Below are 13423 nucleotides of genomic sequence, written 5' to 3' on the forward strand. Positions count from 1 at the left end.
ATCTTCCCCCTCCATAGCTCCCTCCCCAATTATCTGATAATGTGACAGTTTAAAAGTTAATTTGTTTGTTTACAATATATCAAAATGTGCATGTAGGGGGAGGCCGAAAAATACAGTCAGCCTCGTGTAATCCTTCCATTTAATCCAGCTCTGTCACAGACATGCTAAAAGTAATTCAATCGTGTTAGAGAATTGAGCAATAGTCTCCTGCCCTTGTCCTCTCTTTCTCTCACTAACCTCCGTCTTCATAACTCAATGCCAACCCGTTCTCATTCCCAGGGCGTCAAATACCGAGGCTTTGTCACGGCCGTTGGCGTTCGATACCGACGCACAACACGAAGGTATGGGACACATTAAGTACAATGTAAACCCATCCGGGGCAACAGTAAACGCTCAAGGAAAGTGCTGTGGTGACGTAGTTTAAAGAACGAAAGAGACACACAGGGCAGGTGGGAGGGGTGTGTACACAATGTCAAATCACAGTCACAGTTATCATGTTTCATGAAGGAAATAAAGGCGTATACATACTGTCACTTATGCGCACAGGCGCACACGCATACACATGGTATTACGTCCACAAAAACAGAGGTTATGAACTAAAATGCACAGCTGGAAATCCATTGTTTTGCATTCAATAAACCTATAACATTGGTCCACCTACACATTATCATGTGTCATGAAATAAATAAACTATGACAGAGAGGCTCAGGCACTCATCTACATAGTGTCACTTGTTATGCGCAAAAGCGTGCACGCACTCCCACACATGTTATACATCCACAAAACCAGAGGTTAAAAACTCAGATACACAGTTGGAAATCTGTTAAATGTTTTGCATTAATAAACCTATAACATTGGGCCACTTTCACTGATTCCACAACTAATTAAAGGATAACCAACATCTTTAAGCCACATCAAGAACTGGTATGCAGTTAACCATATTAACTATAAAACACCATAACGCTCATCCAGAAACGTAGCCACAATTACAAACGTATATGGTAGTTGTTTTTAACTGGCTAGGGAGGGGGGTGTTTTATAGGCTAGTACAATAAGAAATTACTTCCATTACCAAACTGTATGACTTAATTTTACTTATAGCTGTAAAAGTATTTCAGTTAGTTTTTTAGTCAGGGGAGAATTCAGCTTAGGGGGCACAGTGACCTTTCTGGACGGACCTTGACCCCCAAGGCCCGCCCCTAACGCCAACACTGCTTATTAATCAAAAACACATACTGTCTTTTTTCATTTAAATATCATTAATTCCAAATATATTGATGCTATTCATCTTTTTGGAGCAAAAAGTTCAGCACAGTTACTTATGTGTACAAAGGGAGGGAGGATTAAGTGTTATATGACTGTGTATGCACATTGTTACCACTACTCGGCCTTACTTAAGATAAGCTGCTTTGTCCTTCTGTGAGAAAGGCAGCTTACTAGTTAACATGTGCGATCGAGACTTGAGAGGAGGAGGAGGAGGAGGAGGAGGAGGGGGGCATCAGTTTCAATGAGGGGGGAAGGATTTGGCCAAAACTCTTTGTGACAGGGCTCCTTGTTACACTACAATAACAGAAAACTCAGACCTCTGGCCAAGTGCTGTTGCGCAACCGGTGGTGTGATAGTGTACACAAAAGAGAGTGAAATAGAGTAAGGGGCAACAGAGATGAAGGGATAAGTGTCTGGAAATGATATGTTTTCTTGCTCTGTTTAACATGTTTGCATTTAAATACTCATCTTTGACTTACTCCCTTGTTGATGATGAAATTCCAACGTACGGCTCCACTCATATGGTTTCCATCAAGTTAAAGAATGTCTTATCGTTTACCTTTAACATTTTGATGGCTCAAGTGGCACGATGGTTTAGTTATCCTTTAACAGCAAGAAAGACATGACTGACAAGTTTCTGTGGTTAAGATGTTCTTGTGGATTTCCATTCACTTTCCAAACACATGCAAGTCAGATAAATTGTTGATTCTGAATTACTCATAATTTAGTTTTATTGTCTTTTAAACCCTGTTAGACAGGGCCGTACCATTGACACAGTAACATGCCGATGCCAACTATAGACTGTATACAAGAAGTGGACGTATAGTCACCATGACGTCATCCATTGGTTTGTGGACTGCCGTTTTGAAGCCTTGAGTTCGTAATTTTGGCCGTCGTCATCTTGGTTCTTTGTAACCAGAAATGACACCAGAGGGTGGAGCTAAGTACAACCAACTGAATAAATCATTTTTAGGCTAACAAAAAGGTTATAATTAACTTTCATGAACTGAAAACACACTGTGAAAGGGGAAAGCTGTAAGACGAAAACAACTCCCAGACAGGACAACACCGTGGTAGCGACCTGTCAATCACAAGGTAACCACGCCCTGAAGTATATCGTCTATTTGACTCTAAATGGGACCATAATTTACTAAATGAACATCATACTGTATTGAAGAAGACTTGAAACTAGCGATTGGGACCATAAACTCATGTTTACAACGTTTACTGAGGTAATAAATCAAGTGAGAAGTAGGCTCATTTTCTCATAGACTTCTATACAATCAGACTTCTTTTTGCAACCAGAGGAGTCGCCCCCTGCTGGCTGTTAGAAAGAATGCAGGTTTAAGGCACTTTTTTCAGACCCGGAGGTTGCCCACAGACAATGGACTCAAATGCAAGACTTGAAAACACAGAGCAGGTAGAATGAAAAGTCAATACTTGCAGCAAGGGTTCAGTGCACAGGATACAGTCCAGAATAAGGCAGCGGTATCCAACATCATGAGGCTAAGGCTGAAAAAACACAAAAGAAAGGTTTAAATACCACTAGGAATACACAAGAGAAAATGGCTGGAACGCTAAGAAGAACTGGCAACCGACAAGGCGAGCACAAAGACTGAATACACAGGGGAGGAGGGGTGATAAGGGACAGGTGAAATTAATAGGAAATCGGACAGGTGGGAAATACACAAGGACAGGAAGTGAAGTATCTGAATGAGAGACAAGGTGAGTATTTCAAAATAAAACACCAGACAAGAATGAATAAAACATGACACAACGGGAAAAATAAGCTAGGAGAAGGGCAGATCATGACACACTGAGGTCATGTCCTCAGCATTTTTATGGGAATTTGTATGGTTTTGGCAACCACATTCTCAATAGAAAACTAACTTTTTAGACTCAATATAGTTATTCATTTGAGAGATAAAAAGCATTCAATATTTTCCCCCTAGCATTTGTCTCGTGGCAGTGTGGAGAGCAATTGAACTACAGTAGCATTTAGACCTTCACAAATAAAATAGAAAATACATTTGAATAGTTAGCTGAATACAATTTTTAAAAATAAAATGAAAAATCCAAATAATTTTATAATTTTAGAGACTTCCTTTTGTTTCCTGGGTGACAGTGAGAGTGTTATGTTTGCCAAACACATTGGTAAAGCCTCGATTATACTTTCTGCAAGGACAGTCGCACACATACTTGCCAACCTTGAGAGCTTGAAAAAAAGGGAGGATTTCAAAACCAAAGCGGGGTCTGGGTGTCTGGTGACTTAAAAATAAAGAAAATAACAAAATATAAAGTACACTGAAACACCATTTTTATGTTAAACTTTGAATTTTACCTTTAATTCTCAGGAAAGAAAACTGTATAATTATCTGGCATAAACTAATATTCATCATTTTTTCTAAATTTTTTTGCTCCTGCTTGAGTATTTCTTTCAGTTAGCTCTCTCCATTTTTTCTCCGTCTCTCACTCACTGAAGGCCCTTTCAGACACAACGTGACAATGGCACCACTGCACCCTGAACCTCATTATTTCCATTGGCTTTCGCCACGCCACGACGGCTTTTTGCTACGTCGAGCAAAGCCCAACTTCGGCCGCTGCACGCTGTGATGTGCGCTGAACCCAGCAGCGAGCGCAACTCAAACATAAGCTCAAACTTTGCTGTGTCAGGAGCATAGAGAGCTCTTTTCCACCGGGAAACGACATTTGGTGTAGTTCTATTGTTGTCCGGGTGGAAACAGTAAGGATTATACACGCTGTACAGTGCCAGAAACAGGTTAAGATAACGAAAAGGAAATATCGTGTGATAAATTGCCATAAATCGAGTGAAATACGGGAGAATTGTGACCCCGAGAGGAAAACGGTAGAGGGCAACGAAAAACGGGAGTCTTTTGGGGAAATCGGGAGGGTTGGCAAGTATGGTTACACGGAAATGAGCTGACGTGGAATTGTGACGAGAAAAAGTTTGGATATTTTATTCTCCAACCGACATTCTCAAAGCTCCTCAATCTTCTCCACCCATCCCCAAATTTGCCCAAATTTGGATGTGCATGTCTGATGGTGTGACGTCCCTTTGGCCCTGTGGACACTCGCGACCGTCACGTATGCGGCAAGCATAAATCACGTTTAAGTCATTCAAGTTAGCTGGAAACATAAAAAATTCTGAAGACTGAACCAACTGGAGGGGTAAGCAAATGGTCTGTTGGACTTGGACTCCTGACCTCAATATTTATAAAGTCCTGGCTACGGCCCTGTTGGTAGACCTTTGATGAATAGGTGTCGAGGGTCTGCTTAAAGCTGCAGTGGGTAGAATTGGAGCAAATATGATTAAATAAAGTTTTTTATAAAGCGGTCATTATATCCTGACAGTAGTGCATGAGACAGGTAATCTGAAAAAAATCATGTGCCGCTGTGTCCTCCGGTGTCCTCCAGTGCTCCTAACGGCAGGCTCCTGTCCTGCAACTCTGCAGTTTCCCTCTCATAGAGGACCTTGAAGTCTGACCAATGTAAGTTACTTTATAACAATAAACCTGCCATTAATGAGTGCACTTTGATTGGTACGTTGCACCCCTCCCCTTACTGCTTCATGGTGGTGGAGGAAGTAATAAGTCACTCTGTAGCATTCATGGAGGGTGCCCGTTGCTGGGGAATGGATCAGGATCATGAAAGGCAGTTGTAGTCAGCTGACTGACTCCCCTCTTTACTGAGTTCCTGTGCATGCTCCAACCGACCCATCAATGAAAAGCCACTTTCTTCCCCCCCTCTCTGGTGCGTGGCTGTGCAGGAGAGCGAGAGGGAGGTGGGAAAACGATGGACAATACAGTAACCCAACGCTGGCCAGACTCACAATGTGAGGTCTCTGTGCCGTGCTGGACCAACAAACAGAGAGGCCTTTCTCATGATCCAACCGCTCCACCAATCCCACGCCAGCATTCCTCTGCACTTTAATTATGCAGCAAACACATGCATATTCACGTGCTAATCACGTCACCTTGGCCGGGACGCCCTGTAAAGTAATTAAGATAGCAAAGGAACATGTGATCCAAGTGGACCAATACATAGAGAGGACATTACTATCTTGTGACTTCATACACCTGTTGATAAAACCCACTGATCAAAGAGAATTGTTGCTCTGTCCAGCAGAAGCAAACAATGATGTTAATGATGTATTCAAGTTATGCTAAGTCATTTGCTACTGTATCTTGCAGAGCTTGACTTTTATGATTGATGTCAATCAGGTCAAATAAAAACTCATTCTCATATTTTCTTAGATATGATTGAATTCAGCTGCCTCCACTGATTCAAACTGTTTGTCAGTTTCAAGTGTAGATCAGACTTCAGTATGCTTGCAAGCAGAAAAGAGCTGAGAGGACTTTGTACCTCCTTGAAACCGTAGAGGTAGATTTCATAATGTGAAACTGAAATAATGACACTCGAAATAATTTTGAAACCTGACATACTGAACTCATGAGTCAAATTTCCTCAAACCCCAGAATGCTTAAAGCTTCAATAGGCAGAATATTTTTGGGCATCATTGGGAAAAAATTCCATAATAAACTTTCAGCATATTATAATTCAAGTGTTCTGAGAGAAAACTAGACTTCTGCACCTCCTCATGGCTCTGTTTTCAGGCTTTAAAAAATCTAGCCCGTGACGGGAGACTTTGACCAATCACAGGTCATTTCAGAGAGAGACCGTTCCTATTGGCTGTGCTCCGGCTGATGGGCGGTGCTTGGTATTTCCTCAACTGATCTCAACATGGCTGTTGGGGCACAAACTTTCTCATTTTCCAGCTAAACAGTACACTACAAGATGTTTCTGGAAACATTTGAGGAGAGAAATAGTCATTACAGTAACAGAATATTGATTCATATTTGATCAGCGCTGCCTAGTTTGACCGTTTGATCAGAGTTTGCGAGTGATTGACATTCACTCTGGACATCAGATGTTTAATATGGAGAGAAATTAGTCTCAATATTGGGGACAAATATAATAACCTTTCAGCATAATGTAATTCAATATGGATTCTGCTGGACGGCAGACTCCAGCTCAGCTCTGATTGGTTGTTTTCCTCCGGTCTGTGAAATCTTGCAGATGCCATTAGGAGCACCGGAGGACACAGAGGCACATGATTTTTTTCAGATAACGTGTGTCATGCACTACTGTCAGGAAATAGTGTAGGATATGTTTTATAAAAATAACTTTTTTTAAATCATATTGCTCCATTTCTACCCAAATGTTTGGTTAGCAAACATAAAAAATCTGTAAAATATTTTTTTGTTTAAATGTTCAATCATATTTTGTGGAAATTTGATCTCCCTGTATGATTGTCTAGATGATGTTTCAGAGAGGATTCTCCAAACACATGAATATATTTCCAGCCCGTTCTCATTCCCAGGCGTTAAATACAGACGCTTTGTCACGGCCGTCGGTGTTAGATACCGACGCTTAAGGCATCGTTTAGCGTAGGCACCAAGCTTTCTATTAACTACAATGTAAACCCATCCACGTCAATGTCAAACGCTCAGGGAAAATGTGCCAGGAGTGTGGTGACATGGCTTTAAGAGCAGATAGACACACATCGGGCGTGTGAGGGGGGAGGTGGATGGGTTCAACAAACACAATGCTTTCATCCAGGAGGCGGCTGTTCGTGTCCCGTGCGTCATGTAACAGCAACTGTTTGTTCATGTCCTGTGTTCACAACGTTCAGAGTCATTTTCATTGTACAAACGTAGTAATTTTAAGCCCAATCATGTTGTTTTTTCCTAAACCTAACTATGGTGGATTTATTGCCTGAACCGTAGAACGTTTTTACATCACAACATTAAGCATACCTGCAATAACAGATTTTTTAGCCACTTGGGGACAGCAGGAAAAACATATAATATAAATATTAAACATTCCCTGAAAACAGCTACCTGCTGCGGCCGACAACGACGATATGAGAGCGGTGAGAGGGAACCAAAACAGTAAAGTTGTGGGCCGGACAGTTAAACAATGAGCTGAAACTAAATATAAAGCTCTGTAAAGCCGAGGGGAGCTGCAGATTCAGGTGATAGTTCTCTGTAGGTTCATCACTACGAGTGACCCATTTCACATTGTTGCATTGCTGTCACATGGTCATTTGATACATTATTATCATTATAAAAAATATTGATTATATTCGCTTGAAATGTTCTGCCTCAAGATAGTGACTCCTGGGGACATACCCTCAGTGTCCTCAATGGCTTTACTTGATATAGTGGCCAGGGCTAAGTTTAAATCTATATTTATCTTCATACAAACAGATAGGGTCATAAATCTGCTTGTATGACATAGTCTATTGTAACTATTGTTTAATTTTAGCGTAATGATTTGTGTAAAGAGTTTTTTAAAGCAGCTTGTGCTATTTTCTGCTGATTATTCAAATGCTTGTCTGGAAAACTTCCTTCTTTTAACAAAGCACAGAACAGGAAGGGAGGGAGGGAGGCGACCTGCGAGATGAACCTTAGCGATTGTTGGCCCGCACACAGACAAGCAATGATGACATCCGAGAGGTGCACCACGCCACTGAATCATCTTCCTGTTGATTAATGGGGTCGGACCTGTAGACAAAACAGCTGGGGGTGGCCTTTTGGAGCGGTTAAAGCCGGGGTCAGCAACCTTTACTATCAAAAAAGCCATTTTTGGCCAAAACATTAATACAAAAAAAATCTGTCGGGAGCCGCAAAATAAATGTGAGCCTTATAATGAAGGTAACACGGCTTATTAAGTCTAATGCAGTGAGGACCCAATTGCAAAGAAGAGACAAGAGAGAATGTTATTGCTTATTTCATGGGCTATTTGGGGATTTATACATTAATATTACATACTCATAAATAAAAAATGTAAAATAATTAGTAAACAAAGCATTCAAATACTGATTTGGAGGTTGATTACCATGGTAACGGTCGAAACTTCGAAGCATTCAGGTCAGCCCTCCTGAAATATTAAAACTCTCTTTTTTATTCGGTGTATAGGCTACACATGTTTGCAGTTGGTGAATGAAAGAATCACTTTAGGCCTACAAAAATGATTAATGAAAGTTAAAATGTTAAAAGATAACCTTTATTCATTTCTATATAATTTTTTGTTTGTTCGTCAAAGCCGCAGGGAGCCACTGGAGAGGGACTAAAGAGCCGCATGCGGCTCCGGAACCGCCGGTTGCTGACCCCTGAGTTAAAGGGTCAACACACCAAGAGAAACAGCGCCTGTTTCCTGATGGATTTCCTGCTCAACAACATGAAACAAATCCACCACATGCACCATCATCAATTTAAAATACTGAGTCTAGTCTTGTCATTGAGAAGATACGGCAAACACTTTGTTCCAACAACGATCTAAACAATTCTGCTCATTACGTTTGCAGACTGCATTGTTTATTCTTGCAGGGTGGAGGTACACGGGGTTGAGGCTGGGGTTTATTATTTTGGTAATTTAATTAATGATGCATTTTAGCATTAACTTATTGTATATTTGCCTCTAATTTACACTAACAGCCCTAACTTGAGAAAATGTTAGACCATTCATTTATACCTAAATACCTAATATACCTAATATCTAATCTTTACTTATGTGCCGTTTCATTAGACCGTTCATCAGCATCATGGATCATCAAATTGGTCCCGCTCCAGCAGCATAGTGTATTATAATCACCAGTGGTGTAAAGTAACAGAAGTATATTTATTTACCAAGTTACTACTTTATACTTCTACTCCACAACATTTCGGAGGGAAATATTGTACTTTTTATTCCAATGCTTTTATTTGACAGCTCGTTGCTTTCAACATCAAGGTTTTACATCCAAATCATCTTATAAAATATGTCTTGTTTAAAGGAAGTCTAGATTAAAAGTTCTCTATATGATATTCAGAGCATTAATAAAGCAGCAAACAACTATTTTATTTGTTATGCAAAGATATAGAGAAGTAATGTCTTTGTTTGTGTTTGTGCATATGAGCGTGCCCCACTGGCTAGCTGCACGGCTGTCGCTCCGCACTGTGCTCAAATGGCGGTTACAGCTGATAACGCCATCCCGATCGACAGCGCTGTTGCGTAAGTGTAGCACCCAGCCTCCGGTTCACCCCAGGGGCGGACTGACACTGAAATTTACAAATTTTTTAGCAGTAATTTCAACACTAATAGCCTACAGTGTTTGTTGTACAAGCGCATAGGTTTGTTTAGTAATAACTTGTGTTTGATTGTGTGAGGGACGGATTAAACCTGACGAAACTCAAATATTTACCGGTGTTTATGGTGCACCCTTAAAGAGACATGACTCCGTCTTCCTTTTGGCAACTTTTATTTTTCCCAGTTCTGTTGAAGTTATCTTTTACACGAAGCAATCTGAACCGCTCGCACACAAAACGTAAACAACAAGCACGTTTTCTAGTCGCTACTGCGCTGACTGATGACATCATCACACTCTGAACTTTGACCTTTGCCATAATAACATAAATCAGATAATAGTGTAGTGTAGTGTATATTTCTTCTTAGATAACTTAAATCTATTCTAGGTCAATAAAATGTAAATTATAAAATATTTCTAGGTTGCAACACCTACGAGTGTCTCCTGATTGCGTGCAGCTACCAACATCTCTGAAACTGCTCTTTCTGCAGACAACTTTTATATCAGTCATGCAAATGCAACATACAAAAGCACCCAGTTTAAAGGGCACTAAAATCACTTGCTCCAGGCATTGACATCAAATGGTTAAGGTTAGGCATTGAACTCCAATAGTTAAGGTTAGGCATTGAACTCCACTAGTTAAGGTTAGGCATTGAACTCCAATAGTTAAGGTTAGGCTTTGAACTCCAATAGTTAAGGTTAGGCATTGAACTCCAATAGTTAAGGTTAAGCATTGAACTCAAATAGTTAAGGTTAGGCATTGAACTCAAATAGTTAGGGTTAGTCATCGCTCTCAAATAGTTAAGGCTAGGCATTGAACTCCAATAGTTAAGGTTAGGAATTGATCTCAAATAGTTAGGGTTAGTCATCGCTCTCAAATAGTTAAGGCTAGGCATTGAACTCAAATAGTTAAGGTTAGGCATTGATTTCAAATAGTTAAGGTTAGGCATTGAACTCCACTAGTTAAGGTTAGGCATTGATTTAAAATAGTTAAGGTTAGGCATTGAACTCCAATAGTTAAGGTTAGGCATTGATCTCAAATAGTTAAGGTTAGGCATTGAACTCCAATAGTTAAGGTTAGGTATTGATTTCAAATAGTTAAGGTTAGGCATTGAACTCCACTAGTTAAGGTTAGGCATTGAACTCCAATAGTTAAGGTTAGGCATTGAACTTGAATACTTAATTCGATATCGAAAAGTTAAGGTTAGGCATTGATATTAAATGGATAAGGTAAGGCATTGACATCAAATAGTTAAGGTTAGGCATTGAACTCCAATAGTTAAGGTTAGGCATTGAACTTGAATACTTAATTCGATAGTTAATTCAAATAGTTAAGGTTAGGCATTGATCTTGAATAGTTAAGGTTAGGCATTGAACTCCAATAGATAAGGTTAGGCATTGACATCAAATAGTTAAGGTTAGGCATTGAACTTGAATAGATAAGGTTAGGCAATGACATCAAATAGTTAAGGTTAGGCATTGGACTTGAATAGTTAAGGTTAGGCATTGATCTTGAATAGATAAGGTTAGGCATTGAACTCCAATAGTTAAGGTTAGGCATTGAACTCCAATAGTTAAGGTTAGGCATTGATTTCAAATAGTTAAGGTTAGGCATTGAACTCCACTAGTTAAGGTTAGGCATTGAACTCCAATAGTTAAGGTTAGGCATTGAACTTGAATACTTAATTCGATATCGAAAAGTTAAGGTTAGGCATTGATATTAAATAGATAAGGTAAGGCATTGATCTTAAATAGATAAGGTTAGGCATTGACATCAAATAGTTTAGGTTAGGCATTGAACTCCAATAGTTAATGTTAGGCATTGAACTTGAATACTTAATTCGATAGTTAATTCGAATAGTTAAGGTTAGGCATTGATCTTGAATAGTTAAGGTTAGGCATTGAACTCCAATAGATAAGGTTAGGCATTGACATCAAATAGTTAAGGTTAGGCATTGAACTTGAATAGATAAGGTTAGGCAATGACATCAAATAGTTAAGGTTAGGCATTGAACTTGAATAGTTAAGGTTAGGCATTGATCTTGAATAGATAAGGTTAGGCCTTGAACTCCAATAAATAAGGTTAGGCATTGACATCAAATAGTTAAGGTTAGGCATTGAACTTGAATACTTAAGGTTAGGCATTGAACTCCAATAGATAAGGTTAGGCATTGACATCAAATAGTTAAGGTTAGGCATTGAACTTGAATAGTTAAGGTTAGGCATTGATCTTGAATAGATAAGGTTAGGCATTGAACTCCAATAGTTAAGGTTAGGCATTGAACTCCAATAGTTAAGGTTAGGCATTGATTTCAAATAGTTAAGGTTAGGCATTGAACTCCACTAGTTAAGGTTAGGCATTGAAATTAAATGGATAAGGTAAGGCATTGACATCAAATAGTTAAGGTTAGGCATTGAACTCCAATAGTTAAGGTTAGCCATTGAACTTGAATACTTAATTCGATAGTTAATTCAAATAGTTAAGGTTAGGCATTGATCTTGAATAGTTAAGGTTAGGCATTGAACTCCAATAGATAAGGTTAGGCATTGACATCAAATAGTTAAGGTTAGGCATTGAACTTGAATAGATAAGGTTAGGCAATGACATCAAATAGTTAAGGTTAGGCATTGAACTTGAATACTTAATTCGATATCGAAAAGTTAAGGTTAGGCATTGATATTAAATAGATAAGGTAAGGCATTGATCTTAAATAGATAAGGTTAGGCATTGACATCAAATAGTTTAGGTTAGGCATTGAACTCCAATAGTTAATGTTAGGCATTGAACTTGAATACTTAATTCGATAGTTAATTCGAATAGTTAAGGTTAGGCATTGATCTTGAATAGTTAAGGTTAGGCATTGAACTCCAATAGATAAGGTTAGGCATTGACATCAAATAGTTAAGGTTAGGCATTGAACTTGAATAGATAAGGTTAGGCAATGACATCAAATAGTTAAGGTTAGGCATTGAACTTGAATAGTTAAGGTTAGGCATTGATCTTGAATAGATAAGGTTAGGCCTTGAACTCCAATAAATAAGGTTAGGCATTGACATCAAATAGTTAAGGTTAGGCATTGAACTTGAATACTTAAGGTTAGGCATTGAACTCCAATAGATAAGGTTAGGCATTGACATCAAATAGTTAAGGTTAGGCATTGAACTTGAATAGTTAAGGTTAGGCATTGATCTTGAATAGATAAGGTTAGGCATTGAACTCCAATAGTTAAGGTTAGGCATTGAACTCCAATAGTTAAGGTTAGGCATTGATTTCAAATAGTTAAGGTTAGGCATTGAACTCCACTAGTTAAGGTTAGGCATTGAAATTAAATGGATAAGGTAAGGCATTGACATCAAATAGTTAAGGTTAGGCATTGAACTCCAATAGTTAAGGTTAGGCATTGAACTTGAATACTTAATTCGATAGTTAATTCAAATAGTTAAGGTTAGGCATTGATCTTGAATAGTTAAGGTTAGGCATTGAACTCCAATAGATAAGGTTAGGCATTGACATCAAATAGTTAAGGTTAGGCATTGAACTTGAATAGATAAGGTTAGGCAATGACATCAAATAGTTAAGGTTAGGCATTGGACTTGAATAGTTAAGGTTAGGCATTGATCTTGAATAGATAAGGTTAGGCATTGAACTCCAATAGTTAAGGTTAGGCATTGAACTCCAATAGTTAAGGTTAGGCATTGATTTCAAATAGTTAAGGTTAGGCATTGAACTCCACTAGTTAAGGTTAGGCATTGAACTCCAATAGTTAAGGTTAGGCATTGAACTTGAATACTTAATTCGATATCGAAAAGTTAAGGTTAGGCATTGATATTAAATAGATAAGGTAAGGCATTGATCTTAAATAGATAAGGTTAGGCATTGACATCAAATAGTTTAGGTTAGGCATTGAACTCCAATAGTTAATGTTAGGCATTGAACTTGAATACTTAATTCGATAGTTAATTCGAATAGTTAAGGTTAGGCATTGATCTTGAATAGTTAAGGTTAGG

This window comes from Sebastes fasciatus, chromosome 3, assembly GCF_043250625.1.
Source record: "Sebastes fasciatus isolate fSebFas1 chromosome 3, fSebFas1.pri, whole genome shotgun sequence".
Taxonomy (NCBI): domain Eukaryota; kingdom Metazoa; phylum Chordata; class Actinopteri; order Perciformes; family Sebastidae; genus Sebastes; species Sebastes fasciatus.